Source organism: Mesocricetus auratus, unplaced genomic scaffold, assembly GCF_017639785.1.
Source record: "Mesocricetus auratus isolate SY011 unplaced genomic scaffold, BCM_Maur_2.0 Super-Scaffold_100003, whole genome shotgun sequence".
Taxonomy (NCBI): domain Eukaryota; kingdom Metazoa; phylum Chordata; class Mammalia; order Rodentia; family Cricetidae; genus Mesocricetus; species Mesocricetus auratus.
In genome coordinates, this window is record NW_024429188.1 from 92,022,718 (window position 1) to 92,040,666 (window position 17,949).

The 17,949-nt window shown below is 38.6% G+C and overlaps 1 protein-coding gene across 7 annotated transcripts in view; it reads left to right on the top strand.

Annotated features, from left to right (window-relative positions):
- Gria3 (glutamate ionotropic receptor AMPA type subunit 3) overlaps window positions 1-17,949 on the top strand; it is a 271,976-nt gene that overhangs the window by 89,678 nt on the left and 164,349 nt on the right. The gene's annotated exons all lie outside the window — the stretch shown is intronic.

The window sequence follows — 17,949 nt, forward strand, 5'->3', positions numbered from 1 at the left end:
GAGTATACATACGTATGTGAGTGTGTGTGTTATACCCTGTCTCATAAGAATAAAGGAGAATGGCCGGGCGGTGGTGGCACATGCCTTTAATCCCAGCACTTGGGAGGCAGAGGCAGGCGGATCACTGTGAGTTCGAGGCCGGGCTGGACCCATAGCCTCCAGAACAATACAGAGAAACCCTGTCTCGTAAAAACAAAAACAAAACAAAAAAAAGAATAAAGGAGAATGGCATAATGCAAACTAAAATCAAATGCTGAAAATGACCAGGCCATTACCTGAAGACAAAATAGCAGCTCTGTAGATGAGTGGTTAGGATGTGAGATGGGCTCATCCTTTTGTGTCCACAGAATCACAATTGTGCTTTTAAAGCTCTACCCAATCAAAATGAAAGAGTTAATGCAACTTCCCATGCTCTTCCTATATTCACCTGTTCAGGCAATCCAACCAGTTCTACCCATTTCCTCTGTTAATTAGCAAATAAACAAGTCAATGTATCAAATAGTGAAAATTTACAAATGGCTATCAGACAAGTATTTCCTACAATGAACATCTTTGGCCATATTGTGGCTGCCAAGAAAAGCCACAGGCACTAGGTTCTACATTGCATGTGTGTTTCCTCACTTTCAAAATGATTGCCATAATTGTCCCTAGCTCCTAAGATTGCTACGTATGTTACACACGTAAAAGGTACATAGGACAGTTCCTGGCACATGGCACCTGTAACTGCTAGCCATTGTTGCTGAGCTCTTTCCAGGGTCACTTGAAAGTGGTGCTGCTTCTACATAGAAAGAACAGCCTTAGTGCCTGAGCTCCCCTAGACCTGTGCCACAGTACCAAGCTGGCTATCCCTTCAATGTGCTAATTTTGGTTCTCCTCTATTAGAGTCACAACCTGTTCCCATGAAAAGAGCTTGGAAACTCACAAAAAATGGCAGATATGGCTAAGGGGCAATGGACTCATACATGGCATTTATGTAAGTGTAGATGCCCTTGGGTCCAAAAACAGACAGAAGCCTTGTTTTGGGAATTGCTAGACTTATGATCAAGAAGTAGGCCTTTTTTTTTCCTGTTGTCCTAACTTCATAGCCAACCTTCCATCTGTTGTACATATTACTAACAGTAAACTCATTGATAAAAATTAACGTGGTTAGAAGAGTTTAGACCAATACCTTTTGAGGGTTTATTCAAAATTCATTTTAGAGAATAATAAAGCCAAAAGAAATTGCATTCTCTTAATTCACATTGAGTTGAAATGGTTAAAGGTAACTTAATCTGAGCAGGAAACTTCCTTAGAAAGTATCACATTCAGTGACACCATCCAAATACACACATACATTCCTTCTTAACTAAGCTGAGAGAGCAGAGTGTGTCTTTTCTGACATATTCTTAATTCCCCCTAGACTATAGTACATAATAAACCCTAGAAATTGGAAGTAAAGCTCAGTTTGCAATCTTACATTTACTCAGCTTAAACTTCTGCATATTAGAAATTAGGAGGAATTAAATTAGAACCTAGTTCCAAATTTCCTTCCAGATTTCCCCTTTGCCTACAGACCAAGGTTATTGCCAAACAAGACAGTTGGATAGACCCAGTCATCTGTGTGTTAACCTGAGATGGGGGAGCTATGACAAGAACAGATACTAGAGAGCATGTGAAGTCTATATTTACTTTATGGAGATCAATGAATGGATAATTTTGTGGTCTTAAGGGTGAATAGATAAAAAGATATATTATTAACTATTGACATTAAAGATCTGAACCCAGTATCCTCCAGACTGTAGATTCTCTCATCACTTGTTCTTGCTTTATTCTGTTTGTCTCAGACTGGGTTCTTTTTCTATAGACAAGACTCACTTCATACTCACAGTCCTCCTGCCTCAACCTCCTGTGTGCTGGGATTACAAGTAAGCACCATTATGCCTGGCTTCATCACTTAGTCTTAAGGCTTGGTACCCCCAAGCAGAAATCTATAGTACACTAGCCATCTTTTACAAATACAGAGACAAGTGGTCTGAAAATAGCTTTGTTTATTTAAGGCAAATCTTACAATCCAGTTTTCATGGTGCCACACATCTATCAGCTGTATGAAGTTGAGCTACCAACCTCTCTGTGCATTTACAAAATCCCAATGGTTATAGTATCTACTTATTTGAGCTGCTAAAAAAATGAAATGAGATACTGTTAAACACACTTATCACAATATCTGATAAAAAGAAATATGCTCAATAACTGATAGCCATTATTACTTATGATAATGATTAAACTCCTTCAAAAGCACCGAGATTAAATGCCGCAATCACCTTCATAAGAAGGAAGACACAAAAAAATTGGAACTGTAAGAGAAAATCCTAGGTGTTTTATCCCTAAATCTATCCACCTTCCCCACAGTTTAACAAATCATCATAAATGAAATGGTGGAAAAAATACAAAAATGGAGGCAAGGGTACCATTCTTGAGCCCATATTTCCCCCCATAGCCTCTGATAAATTATCTGGAACTCTAGGGATATGATTTCCATTCCTAAAATTATCTATTTTGCTCTCTGGGTATTCCAACATGAAATTACCAAAGTATTTCCAAACACTATTTGCTTTCATGACCTCAGCTGATATGTAACTTTGAGATTAAAACAAGTGTTGCTTGATGAGGATCCGTTGAAACGGATCCTAACTAACATTGTTCAAAATAAAACCTACCATTTTTCATTTCCAGGCACTTTCCCATGTCTTTTATCATTATTCATACCAGTAAGGAGGGCAGGGCAGATGTATTGTTGGTTTGGAGACAAAACAAATCTATATCTCCAAACAGGAGAATGATTTGCCTGTGGTTATACAGCTAATAAAAAATAAAAGCAAGCAGGACTGGAGCCCAAGTTTCCAAACACTCTATCCAGAAATCTTTCCTCTCCATCAGACTGTCATATACCTTTAAGGCAAGGACTTATTTTCTTAAGGACCATGAAAGATGCACACTTGAGGGGAAAGTGTGAGTGCTGATGAATAACCAGTTCCTCAGACTAATACCTCCCCTTGATGGAGCATCTGCTATGTGCCAGGCTCTGCAATAAACCTCCAAAATGCATCGTATCCCTCAATCTTCAGAGCGGTTTTAGCAGAAAGCAATTGCCACGGTTCTTGTTTTACAGATGAGGAGGTAGAGGCAGGGAAAGGTTAAGTGATTTGCTCTCCCGTCATTGTCCTAGGAAGTGATAGAACTCGCAGTGTACATTCTGTTTCTTCTTCTGTTTAAAATGTTCTTCCCACCACTCCACACTGACAGCCACCTTCAGCTCTCCTATTCACAAGGAAGAGATGTTATTTTTAAAGACACTTTAGGGCAGAAAGATAAGTGGTACTCTCTCAATTCTTCATACTGATAGAAGGAGAGCTACACAAAGAAAACACATCTAACCTATTCTGAAAGCTGAGAATTTGCGACTCTGAAGGGAACCCAGAGTCCAGTAGAGAGGACTTGGCCAAGGGGACATTGTCCCTCAATTACTCACACCTTGATCTCCAGTCTTAGCTGGTTCTCAGCCAAATTCAAGAATGAAATAAAGTTTGTCAATTTTTAGTTTTGTCCACTTCTAAGTTTCGTCCCCACTTACCTATATTCATCATCAGAACTGCCCTGTTGTCTTTTATCAAGAACTCTACCAGACAGATGGAACACATTCAGGTACTTGTGGCTGAAGAGAACAATGGTCCCCATCTCAATATCATTGCCTTTCCTAAGAAATGCCTGGCTGCTCTTCCAGAGAACCCGGGTTCTGTTCTTATGACCCACATGGTAGCTAACGACCATCAGTAACTCTCAGTACAGAGGATCTGACACCTTCTTCAGGCCTCCAAGGATACTGTACATATGTGGTACTCTGACCCAACTGCACACAAAGCACCCATACACATAAAAATAAAAATGAATATCAAAATATTAAGTGTCTTCTAAACAAGGAGAGCAGGGCCAGTTAGGAAAGACCCAGCCAGGGAAAGGTCGTAATGAGTAACTCACTAATTATTGAAGTTGACCGTTTTCATTTTCTTGACATCATAAATCTTCCCCCAAGGATACAAATCAGTGCAAATCATACTAAAGACAGGAAAGGTGAAGCTCCAAGTGAGCACTTAGGCTGGGAAAGGGAAAAATCAGTCCATTATTTTAAGATCTCTTGAGATTCTGTAAATACACAGGCAACACAGAACAAAGATCCCTTTTTCCCCCCTTACATTATTTATGGGCCATCTAAAAATTACATTCCCGTTCTCTTTCCAGCACTGAGAGAGAAACATGCATATTCATGATCTGATAAATATTTAAGTGGGATTTATTTAAATGAGAGAGACCATTTACAAACATTCCCTGGCTCTCAGATCTTATCCTGGGCACACAGAGGGAGGATAATTCCCTCTGGTAGATTCAAAACCTCCGCTGGCCAACTGTCCCCCCAAACTTGGAGCTCTTCCTTGAGAACTAGTGAATGTCACCCACAGTATTTTAAGGAAGTCTTCTGCACCACCTCCCTCCAGTCCTGCCTTCCTGTTGTAAGATCATGTCATAGGATCCGCCATTGGCAAAATTCTTTAGCTGCAAGTTTATGCGGGGGCTAAAAGTTCAGTAACAGCTTTCTTTGCCTGTGACTTTCCTTCCATAACCCAGTAGTCCCTCTGCAATACCCACCACTAATAGCCACCCTGCCCATGGGTATAACCCTCTATACTCTAGGGGGATAGTTTTAAGATATACTTGGTAACTTATACTATTTGGCTGTTAAACATGCATTTTGATGTTTTGGAAGCATTTTATAGGTGGGCTAGCAAAATGGATCAGCAGATAAAATTGCTTGCTGTCAATCTTGATGACCTTGCTTCTATCTACAGCATCCATGTTGGAAAGAAAGAACTGACTCCTGAATGTTGTCCTTTCCCCTCTGCACATGCATCATGTCATGTGAACACCTGCACTTACACACTTACCCACATGTACACACAGTCAATAATTTTAAAGAAGAAAGCAAAGAAAAACAGGTGTTTTGTAATGTCCCATTTTCAAGGATTTTATACATACTGTGCTTTCATTACCTCCTTTGAGCAATCCTGTTAGACTTTCCAGGTAAAAAGCATTTTGTCACTCTTAAAGATTTTTTAAAGCATTAGGAAGATGCTGTTTGCCCAAAAGAAATCATACAGCTTACAAATTGTAGACTTAGGACTGGAACACACGTCTGACTCTAATATCTAGAATCTCCAACTACCTTTGACCTATGAGAGCTCTGGGAGAAAAAGCAATGATAACCCAAAAAGAAAGTCAGTGCTGACATCGCAACTACAGGAACAGAGAGGAAGCACCTCTTCACTGTTGTGCAGGAGATATTCTTTGTATGACACAAGGCTCTGCATTCTAGTATCCATTCTTAGGTACCACCAAGACCTAGCTATAGGGCGGTCTCCTCTCTCCCAAAAGAAATTCCTCTATCTGGTGTCTTATTTCCACACCTTATGAAATGTTCTGTGAACTCACCTACTAAATTAGTCTGCTCTAGGGAATTGCATACTGCTTAATATCTCATTGTACAACTCATCCCAAGTAATATTCATGTTTTAACAGAAGTTTCTAATTACTTAGTTCAGGGACACTGTACACGGTTAGGATTGCAAGAAATGAAAGAAAAGGCACTTGGTTTCTCAGGTCAAATAGTTTGTACTACCCAAATGTCTATCTAAACTACCTAATTTAGACTTGTCAGAGAAAATGTAGGTATTCAATAAAAATTTATTTTTGAGATAAATAAAAAGACAGATATTCTTCTATCACCAGTATAACCTAAAAAAGGGTAATACTTAAACTGAAATACTGTTATTTGAAGTTCAGTTTTACTCAGTTTTATCTGTTTGTTATAGTAACTGGCAACCCAAATTTAATTCAAAGTCCTATTCTAAGGAAAATCACTGTCAAGAAGTGACTACTGGGTATCTGCTTGTTTATGACACTTGCCTATGACTATTCCAAAGCAAAGGGTTGAAGGACTGAGGGTTGTGAGGGAGGAAGAGATAAGACAGAGAAAACTATCACATTGTAAGACCATCCTTGTCACTTCTATATGACAAAAAAGTAGTGTCATTAAAAGCATTTTTACCTAAGAGAACTAGCTTTCTCTGCCTGTTACCACCAACCTTCTAAATTTGTGTGCTTTCCTCTATCATTTTCTGTACTTTGATATATGAAAAAGGAATACATATTGGCATTGGCAGACTCTGTGTTTTCCGCGAGTGATCTGGGCCTCAGAAGGTACATCACAAGCAAACAGCAAGGCAGACTGCAGGGTGCAGTCCAGCCACTGTACAGACATCAGGGCTGCCCAAATGTAATTAAGCGCCAAACACAGACCCCGAGAGTGGCAGTGGGAAGAGTTCCATGACCAAAAGAAAATATATTAGGGAAGTGGAGTGGAGAAATGCTTACAAGCCTAATTAACAGTTTACACAACATCAAAATTTAAAATGTTGCCAGTATCAGGAAACTTTGTGGATTCACACTGGAGAAGCCAAGCTGGACCCAAGGGAGGGGTTCATACTAAACTCTTGCTAGTCAAGCGAGTCCAGTGGCAGCTGAGGCACCTACCAAGACATTGAAATTGAGACAATAACAAAATTAGAACACCAACAGGAGGGCTGGCTCACATGCAAGACAATGACAGAGCTGAGGAGTATGACCTCCGAAATAAAGCTATTGAATGGTAATCATAATAGTGATGATAATGACAAAAATAGTAGACCTTACTGAGCTTATTATGTGTCAGAGACTGCACTATGTACTTTACATGAATTGACTCACTTAATCCTGACAACAACCCTATGTGGCTTGTCTCCCACATTATATGAGGTTCACAAAGATTACATAACTTGCCCAGATTCACCCAATTGCTGAATGATGAATCATAAAAATCAAACCCAGGCAGTCAGGTGCCAAATCCCATGTATTTAACTGCTAGGCTCTCCCATTGCTCTAATCCTGTCTTTTGTTTGTTTGTTTATTCATTTGATTCTTTGAATTTTTTTTACTCAGATAGGGTCTTGCTAAGCTAATACATAGTTAAATATGTAGACCAGGCTAGTCTTGAACTCAAGGCATTCTGTCTCTGCCTTCCAGGTACTGGGATCTAATCTGTTCTTGAACATACTTTCCCAAACTTGGAAAAGAATTACAAAGTTCTTCCCAACATCTTTACCCAGACTCTCTTAGCACAAGGGATACCCAGTTGATCAAGCAGACAAGGGTACTTTATGGTCCTAGAACAGAAGGAGCATTAGGAGTCTTCTCAACCCCATCATGCTCTGAATGAATTAACAAACATTGCTCTATTGTCAGTATAGCAGAACTAAAATTTTAGGGTTTGCTTTTGGTCCTTGTGGTACAAACTGGACACATATGACTGTTAAATATAACTCTAAACTAAATATAATTAAATGAAATTTAAACTGCAGTTCTTTAGACTCACCAGCCACAAAGCAAGTACTCAAAAACTATGTGGAGGTAGTGGCTACAAAATTGGGCAGCACATAGGCTGGAGAGATAGCTTAGTGGTCTGTCTACATTACTTGCTGCTCTTGAAGAAGACCAGAGTTTAGTTGCCAAAACTCAGGTCAGGATGCTCACAACTCCTGGTAAATCCAGCTGCAAGGAATCTGGAGTCCTCTTCTCTTCTCCATAGGTACCTGTACTCATATACACATACCTATCTGCAAATGATTTTAATAAAATAAGTCTTTTAAAAATTGAACAGCACAAGAACAGATTATCGATATTATTGTAGAAAGTTCTATTGGTCAATGTTTCTGTAGAGACTGAAATCTCCACTCCTCTGCCTTGTGTATCATAATAGGGTACCTACTAGCTTTTCAGCGCAAAGACAAAAAACAAAAGAATAGAAAAGTGAAGCTAGAGAAAGTTGTGGGGGTCTGAGGATGGTAGCCCTGCCATGCTACAGCAAACAACTGAAGCCATATCCTATTGTATACAATGGATTTCCTCCCTGAAATAGACCCTAGTGAACATCAATACTAGGATCAAACATGCCTCTGAGAGAGAGGTCTTAACATGATGCTGATATATACAGAAAATACCTGACCTTCGAGATGGAGTCACAAAATCTCTGGTCAATCCCAATTCTTCTGATTATCAGTCACAACCTTGCATATTATTGGAAATGTAATGGTCACACTGCTGTTTAACATTATTGGGCTTATTTGCCTGCCAGTAAAACAGTCAGTAGTGCTTAATTCTTCTGAGTTTTGTGAGAAGAATGATAATGAGGCAGGTGAGGTGATGGTCTGGGTGTAAACTTCAACACATACTCTAAGTGATTATTTGCAGCAGATACAGTTCAAACTCTTTGGAGCAGATGATCTCTGAAGTCCTTTCAAGCTTTGAAATTCAAACTCTGACCCATACTAAGAGAGGTCAGTGGTCATTTCAACAAAGTACTTAGGAAGGTCCTTACAGTGTGCTGCAGGTTTCCTAAGTAAGCAATGTTTTGGTCATCATGAATAACTTTGATTTCCACATAAAATTGGCTTTGAGACACTTGAGGGTTCCTCCCCACCAGCAATGAATGCTCCCAGAATCCCTAGTTCTGGGCTGTAGTATCATGGATATTTATTACTCTCAAAATAAGTCATTTAAAAGAACCAGTGGATTTAGGATTTGGGTATTGGTTCAAATGTTGTTCCTATCACACGTAATTGCTTTACTCTTGGGAAATAGAAGATTCAGAGCAGCAGGCAGATGGAAGTACAGAGATATGCAAGATGAAGAGGACAGAGAGGAGCTGGCAAAGGGAAACAGGGGTGGGAAGAGAATATTCTGATTAATTCAGATAGCATCTTGTCAAGTCCCAGTAGAATAGCACAGCAAACTGTCTTTCCTGGCATTTTAATCCCCCACAGACTTCTCTATGACCCAGCTTTTCCTCCACATCAACAATGCATGGAGACCTGGCATTCCCCCTCATGGCTCAGGAATTTTTCAAGACCCTGAAGTGCCTCCTTAAATTACCAAGGAAAGATACAATTTTGCTCAACTTGTGCAATATCGTTGAATATATTTTTTCTCTATATTTGCTCCATGGAAATCACAAAGTCCTGTCAGGCAAATACAGAAACACACTCAACACTATTTGATGGATCAAGACATTCTATTCCCACTGTGCCTGAAACTGAACCTAAGCAAGATTGCAGGTGCTTGTAACTTCATCCTTCAACTGAAGGAGAACTATCACACTGGAGATCAGGAGCTTCTGCTTCACAAACAAGTGCCATGATTCCAGAGGAAAAAAGCTCCCAGGCCAAAGCAATCATCACTATCTTGATTTCCAATCAAAGTGCACTCCTGGATTCATCTTGAAAACCTAGGCCAAGGCCCTGGATGCCCAAAGCCAGGCAGATTACACAGACATTTCCTTTTTACCCTACAGTTTGTTTTGCTTTATTGCTTGCCCAACACTTCGCCCTAGACCATACAGAAGCTGCTTCATCTTTTTGTGTGCTTTTTAGTTGAGTGGATGAAGCAGTTCCATGGCAAAAAGCCAAATTAAATATGCTTCCTTCTTTTTATTAAAAAGTAGGCAACTGAGGATTAGTCCATCAAAATTCTCAAAGAATGAACTGTTCTAATTAAGAGTCTTCTAATAAATGCTTGAACTGAAACTAAAAGTATGCTGAAATAATTCATTTACTTTGGACTACTTTTGACAATTTTCTGATGTATCTTGTTCTTTGTTCTGCATACAAAATATCACTGACTTTTGCATGGAACTTGAGTTACCAATTTGAACATGTATTTTCGGGATCCAGGATTACTAGCGAAGAGAGGTATAATTAAAACTTTAACTAAGCTCAGGACACAACTTGCGGAAAATATCCAATTTCAGAGGTTTATAGTTTGTTACTTCTTTTAATAAGTCAATTGCATGGTGAATTTGTCACTTTTCCATTGCTGTGATAAAACACCATGACCAGGACAGCTTCCAGAATGAAGGATTTATTTGGCTCATGGTTACGGAGGGATAAGAATACATCATGGTGGGAAAACACAGCAAGCATGGGTAACAGAAACAGCTGAGAGCTCACAACTCCAACCACCAGCAAGAAACAGAGTAATCTGGAATGGCATGATATTTTGAAACCTCAAAGCCCACCTCCATTGACGTAATTCTGCCAACAAGATCACAAATCCTAAGCCTGCCCAAACAACACTACTAACTCAACCAAGTATTTAAACATCTTAGCTATGTGTACCATTCTCATTCAAACCATTACACATGGGAATGGAACAATATTGTTAATGAAGGTTCTAGCTACATAAAATGTAATGCTTTTAACATTTCCATGTATTTCCATGCCTGAACTCTTGAAAGACAAATTTCTTATTTATAAATGGAGGCAGAAAGATGCTAAGGAACTTTCCCAGGGATGATATTAATTAAATTTCTGTAACTTCAGTCTACTAATGATTTCGGTAGCCCACGCTGTGACATCTATGTCAAGTCTTTCTTTACTATACCTCATTGCCTTACTCTCAAGCAGTCCACACTGGCTGGACTCAGCTATTGTCACCACAGCAGGAGTAATATCTGAATATGTACTCAGCTTTAGTAGCCCTAAGAATAGCTTGGGTGAAAGTCATGAATAAGATAATAATAGTTGCCAAAATAATGTCCTTAAGCACCCCAGTTGAGAGCCATTTATTTTGCATAATATGATCCTAGCATGCTAAATGCTCATTTGCATCTTTCTTTTGAGGACACTTGTCTGTGGGATAATTTTTTTTAGAAAGGTTTTAGTGTCTCCCAACAATATACTGCTAGACTTCTGAGAGGCTAAAGAATACTATTTGAAGAGCAGTAGAAGGTGTGTTCTGAGATTGTTTGTGTAACCTTTAGGTAATTAAAAAGTAGTCATCTCCATTGTTTTTTAACTACTCTTGTACAAAAGTGGGTCCTATGTCACCAAGGTACCTTAACATGGGCCACATAGCTGTGTCCCCTGTTGTGTTTAACAAAGTTCACTTATCATCGGTGTACCCTGGAAGCTTTGTACAAATCTGCTTTCCCAGATTTATCCCTAACATACTGAAAATTGCCCACCCTACCAAATTCATATGATTACTCTGAAGGTCAAGTTATATAATTTTATTCCTGGGGTTGAGGGAATTATTATAATGGTGGGGAGCATAGCAGCCTATAAGCAGACATGGTGTTGGAAAAGTAGCTGAGACTCCTACATCTTGCAGGCAACAGGGAGTTGGTGGAGGCACTAGGCAGTATCCTGAAAATAAGAAACATCAAAACCCACCCTCATAGTGACACACTTCCTATAACAAGGCCATACTCACTCCATCAAAGCCACACCTCTTAAAGTGACACTCTTTATGAGATTATAAGGGCCAATTACATTCAAACTACCACACACATATACATAAATATTTCTAAAACTCTAACATGTGTTAGAAACATCTGGACAATTGGCTTAAACTCAACTATGCTTTAATAGGTCTAGAGGAAGTTCCCCAAGAATCTATATTTTCACAAGTTTCCAGGCAGTACTAGTGATGCTTGTCCAAGGCACAGATATTATTTAGAATCCTGTGACTATGTTAAGATTTAAAGGAAATATTTCAGAATGTATAAGAGAGGAAATCAAACAACAAGAGACAGAACAAGCTATGATATACTCTGCCTCCCTGTGTGCTCCTCCTCTTTGCCTTCATTGCCCACACAGGGTCATGTGTCCATGCTTCTCAGTCACAAAAGAAACCTTCCTGACGTCTGCCAAACCATCACGTTATTATCAGTTTGCATTTTCTGGAGCCATTCTAAATGGAAACATTTTTTTCATTCCTTTCTCTAGAATTAGAAAGCTTTCTGTTTTGGAGTCAGCAAGGGCACATCAAAAGGGGCACCTCTCTTCTCACTTCATAAGATAGTGTTTCTCAGAGTCACATTCCCAGATGAACAGTGGCAGAATCACTTGGTATATTATGAGGAATAGACAGGAAAAATCATTTTCCTGAGGTGACACCTAAGATTCTGAACTCCTGAATACCCCAGGTTAGTGGGCATTTCTGAGGTAGGCCCATATTAGAGAACTACTCATATAAGGATTAACATGATGGGCAAGAGCTCTAAGGGCCATCTCACCTCTCTTAACTGACCTGTAGTTACCCTTTCCTGAATTTATATATCATTAAACCTCATGAAACCATAATAGGGTAGCAGGCTCTCCCATCCTTCAGTTTTCCACACAATGCCTCACCTCAACCCCGTATCACATGAATCCATTCATGGGATATATCTCAGGTTGTTAAAGCACATGATCCTATGTGCCTGACATGTTCTACCCAAAAAGTATAAGGGTTGAATTTAAAGGATGTTTTTAATCTATCTTCACTCTGTGGGTTTGTTTTTTGCTTTGTTTTGTTTTTATCACTAATGATCCCTTATGGCATACTGGAGATATTCAAAGCCTTTAAAGCACTGATGTGCCCTACTACTCCATATAGGTTTTTATTTTTTAATATTCTAAGAAATATCAGTGTGTGTTGAGACAGGGTATTGCTCTGTAGCCCAGTCTGGTATAGAAATCACTAAGCAGCCCAGGTTGACTAAAAAAGATCATGGAAACTCATCTATCTCTGTCTAGTAATTGCTGTGACACCATAACTTCTACTGAAATAATGAGTTAGACTATGAGAGAGAGAATTCAAAATTATAGTGAGGAGAATAACTGAATATAACATCAATTATAAAGATGGCTAGATACAAAAGTTTTGACCTCTCCCCCTACAGTACTAAATACTGTCTGTCCCAGTGTCTTCCTCTGTTTCTGGAGTTGGGGACTACTTATCAAGTTTGTAGATAAAATGCAGTTTTTTCACTTGACAGCTGAGTCTGCCTGTATTTTCACTTTTTGCTTTATAGTTGAGTAACAGCCAATAGGTATATTGTGTCTTCTGGGATAGTAATTATATCATGTACTTTCTCATTATGGGCTTCTCAATATAATTCTTCAAAAAGGTACATTTACTAATGAAGTTCATAAATTATTGTGATACATAGGTTGCTAGGACATAGCTCTAAACAAGTTAATCATTTTTATGGAAGGGGTCCTACATAACTCAATGCTCAGCTTTGTCTTTTAAATTCTGTCCTTCTCCTTTTCTAATATAGTGAGTAAATGTATGAACATATATGTGTAAGAATACATGTGAAAAAATGTTTCCATGAGACATCATATAATCAAGCATGCTCTTAATTTATACAGAACAACTAATTTTCCAAATTTTTTATTGAATATGTAGGGAAGGGAAGAGTTGACATGAGTGGGAAGGAGTTAAAAGAGGATGTAGGTGAAAATAAGTAGAATGCATTGCATACATGTGTGAAATTGTTGAAGAACAAATGTAATTTGTTAAAAATTATGAGAATATATTGATTGCACAAAGTAAATAGATCTCACTGTGACATTTCTACACATATGTATAATATACTTCAATCATATTATCCCTTCTGCATACTTTCTTTTCCCCTTCACGTCTGTTAACAGCCTTCGGTTTGCTCCCAAGCCCTATTCTTGTTTTCTGAAATTCTACACATAAGGAAAAACATTATATTTTGTCGTTATGAATATAGTTTACTTAACATGGTGATCTTCCGTCCCATCAACATCTTCTGTAATCTTGTAGAAGATCCTAGTTAGGGGTATTTTTTGTTTGATTGTATGGTTGTTTGGTTGGTTTTGGTTTTGTATTCCCATTCAGGATTATGCAACTGTTACTGACAACTTGATATAAAATCTATGGAGGTACGTATTTTGAAGGTGGCCAATTACAAGATGCAGTTTATGGGCATAGTTATCAGTACCATTATAATTAGAACTCATCCTTTTAGGTTAGCATATTGAATACCCTGTACCATGTTAAGGCTTTACACATCTATTTGTTTAGTTTCTATTACTTTGAAAGGTCTTGAGGAGGCAGGACATGTGGCACATTAAACTTTGGTTTTAGTGGTAGTGGATAGAAGTAAGAAGAACTGGACAAAGAGCCCTAGTAAAGAGAACTAAGTAACAAGGAACTAACCTGGAGGTCCTGGAAGTCAGGTGGTAGGGAGATGTGTGTCCAATTGGATCATATTAGCTGGAACTCACAAAAACTATCAGTATTTTAAACATATAGGGATCATTTTGCATAATGAAATCCTCTAAGTAGGCAGTTTTAGGCATTGATTCTACTGCTCATGAATGCCATCAAACACCCAAGCACTTCCTTTCAGCTTACTTACCTGAATGTCTGTTACCTCATTGTCACAAGGTGACTCTGACATCAATACTCTGCAGACAGAAAAATGAGATGACAAAAGAATGTAATCATGTCTGTTTCCTTCATTTCATTGTCTTTGGCCAGAAACTGTACTGTATGCCCCACCTACTCAAGACTATTGCACAGGTCTTCCTTGTACAGAGGGTATGTAATGGTTTACATTGCCTTCAGAACTCTCAGCAAACAGGAAGAAAATTGCATTGAGTAAGAAACAAGTCTGTCAACAAACAAAACCTGGTACTGAGAGCTCCAAGTCAGTCCCACAAAATATTTGTTGGGCACCTGGTAGGTGCAAAACACTGTCATGGGCTTGAAGATCAGACTTTTTTCTTAGGCTAATCAGAATTCAACTAAACAAAACACTTTTTACAGAGGTACATTTCCAGGATAAATGTCCAAAATTTCTACTTTTATTTTCTTCCTAGCTACTGACACACACTGAATTTTGGAACTATAATTTCTTCAGCTACATCAAGTCCTCAATCGGAGCTTCACAAAGAAAGGCCTTTGAACTGTAGTTATCAGAGTCATTTTTTCAAAAAACATGCACTGGAATTATTTTATGCATGCAAATCCCTTTCTGCTTTTTAATTGGATTTATGCCTGGATGTACTGTAAATTGCTTTTGAAGATGGACTGCAGAAGAGATTCCAGCTCTGGACAGCAATACAATGGCACAAGCACTTAGGTGCCAGCTCACCTCCACACCATTATTTCTACACAGCTCCAAGCTCATCCTAGTTCCCCAATGCTCAATACAAAGGAAGTTTTCTAATCTAAAAAGGGAGATGTAAAGGCCTTTGCCCTCGCCTTACCATCCCAAATAAAAAGAGCAAGGCAAAATATTAAGAGTTCTTCAATTATTTATATTAAAAGTGTATTCTTAAAAATGAAAAAAGGTTCATTCTTGGGGAGACTTTCTCTCCAAGGGAAGATAAATAAAGGACTGTAGGCAAGAAAGGGTCATTATGCTTGCTTGATTCTGATAGAAATAAGCAGCAATATCCTTCAATGTAAGCCCAATCTTAGTAACCACTTGTTTTTAGTCATAATATGAAAGAACATTGGAGAAATCAGTAATACCACTTTGCATCAAGTCTTTAAAATCAAACTTTCTATAGTCTTGTGTCAATGGCCTACAGAACATGATTTGAGAGAATTTCATCTCCAAAAATTTGTCTTCGGCCTATCATGATAAAAGATCCACTAATGTTTACTCCATTCCCACCGAAGGAAAATAGCTTAGCTGGAATCAGTTTATCTTCTTGATCTTCTGACTCCCAGAAAAGATCAGAGCTCATAGGCTATGGTAGCCTTCAGTAATACGGTTTTGTCTTAAGAGTAAGGAATATGATGGTTTGTAGTCTGGGAACCAAGAAGAACTGTGTGGGATGTCTTAGGAGAAAGCCCAGTTGAAACAAGGAAGAACAAATGGCCATAGATTCCTTGGAAGTATATTGAAAGAAAAGTAGGATGGCCTAGGACATAGCTCAGTCCATAAAGTGTTTAACATAAAAGCATGAGAAACTAATTTCACATTTCCAGCCCCCACCGTGGTACATGTCTGTGTCCTAGCACTGCAGAGTTGGAGACAGAAGGATCCTTAAGGCTGACTGGTCAGTAAGTCTGATTATATGCATGACCCCCAGGTTCAGTGACAGAGCCTTTCTCAAAATGAAGTTGAAAGAGCAATTCAGGAAAACACTTAACGTCAACATCTGGAGTTCAACATGCACAAGACAACACATATGTGTGCACTCGCATATACTTGTGCATATGCCCACACAAACATGTATACATATACAATGGAGAGAAGGGGGCTAGAAAATGGCAGATCCCTAGAAGAATTCAGACAGCCATGACATCTGTCTTTGACAAGCTCATGTTCAAATCAAGAGAAGTGTGCTTGGACTGGTGTATTTAATTCAAATCAAGAGAAGTGTGCTTGGACTGGTGTATTTAACCTATCCCTTAAATGAAACATGGTGACACAAAGCACTGTAAGGAACTTCCATGCACTGATAGATAGCAAATAATAAATATGCATCATGAAAAATTTCATAAAGGTACTCAAGAGAAAGGATAAGGTTGATGAAGTGACAGAACATCAGTGGACTAAATGATCATGTCCATTTATAACTCACATCATTTAGTGTGTATCCTCTGTGCTTTTGCTTGCCCACACCTCATAGGAAACTCAATCTGACATCTCTATATATATATGAATCATTGGAATCTGTAGCTGGGGAGAGTGACAATAGAGTGTGGTACAGATGGAAGAGAACAGGGAGGGAGAGTAGAAAACGGAATAAATGAATTAGTTGAGGGTTAAAGGTAAAAGGCAGAGGACTATGAAGAAATAAAAGAAAATTATAGACAGAGGACATTGGGTAGTAAAGTAATTAACACCTACACTAACAATAAATAACATTTATATAACTTATTATATGCCTATAAGCCCTGCTGGAAGCACTTCACACACATAAACTCATTTAAATCTTTGCAATAATCCTATGAAGTTGATTCATTATTATTACATTTTACAGACTTGTGGCAATGAAGCACAGATTTTTTATATTAGCATACAGAGTAATAGGTTTCACATGGCATGTGTGACATCCTTCATTCTTACTGATTTTGCTCTTCCACTTCCCTCTCCTATTCCCTTCTCCCTCCCTTGCTCCCCAACGAAGCACAGAGATTTAAGTTAAAATTCCATATTTGTAAAGCAGAGCCAATGGAAGAAGAACAAGAATGATCTCCAGACTTCTAGGTTACATAATCCAATAATCCTTTTACTCAAGTCAGTTTAAGTCGGGTTTCTGTCTCCTTAAACCAAAGGAGTTCTTAGTTAAGTGAAATGTATGAGCTCACTTAATCTTGACAACTCAATGCATTAGGTACTGCTATTATTATTCCTGGTTTGAAAATGAAGAAACTAGGGCACAGAGAGGTTAAATAACTTACCCTATGTCATGCAGCTAATAAGTAGCAGAACCGTGAGTTGAACTCCTACAGCCTGACACAAAACTCAGTGTGTACAGCAACCATACTAATCTTTGGTGAAAAAATAGAAAACCATGCCACCAGTGAGCAGCGAATAGTGGGAACCAAAGGTAACTTCATTCTAAGCATTTGATTTAATGAGTAACCTGGTAAACACACAACCACCCTTTCATATTCCAAAAATCCCAAGTGATAAAGGATGAGCTTCTACTTGGAGGCTCCTTTCCAGTAGGAAGCTAGGATTGTTGATGCGATGCAGTTTAGACTCTGCAGTGAAGAGTCCCTTATTGAAACCAAATCTTGCTCCATGATTTCCTATGTCCTAAGTCACTGCCTTCCAGACTGGGGGCCTAACTCAGTGGTGAATGTCATGTCTAGCTTTTATAAGGCCTGGAGCTTGAGCTTTAGCAACACACACACACACACACACACACACACACACACACACACACTTATAAAGGAAGAAAGTCTCTTTCAGTCAGTAAAAAGAAATTATGGTGAAGACATTTTTGTTGCTAGTACTAGAAATATTTCTTAGAACAAGAAAACAGCAGCATACCTCCCTGG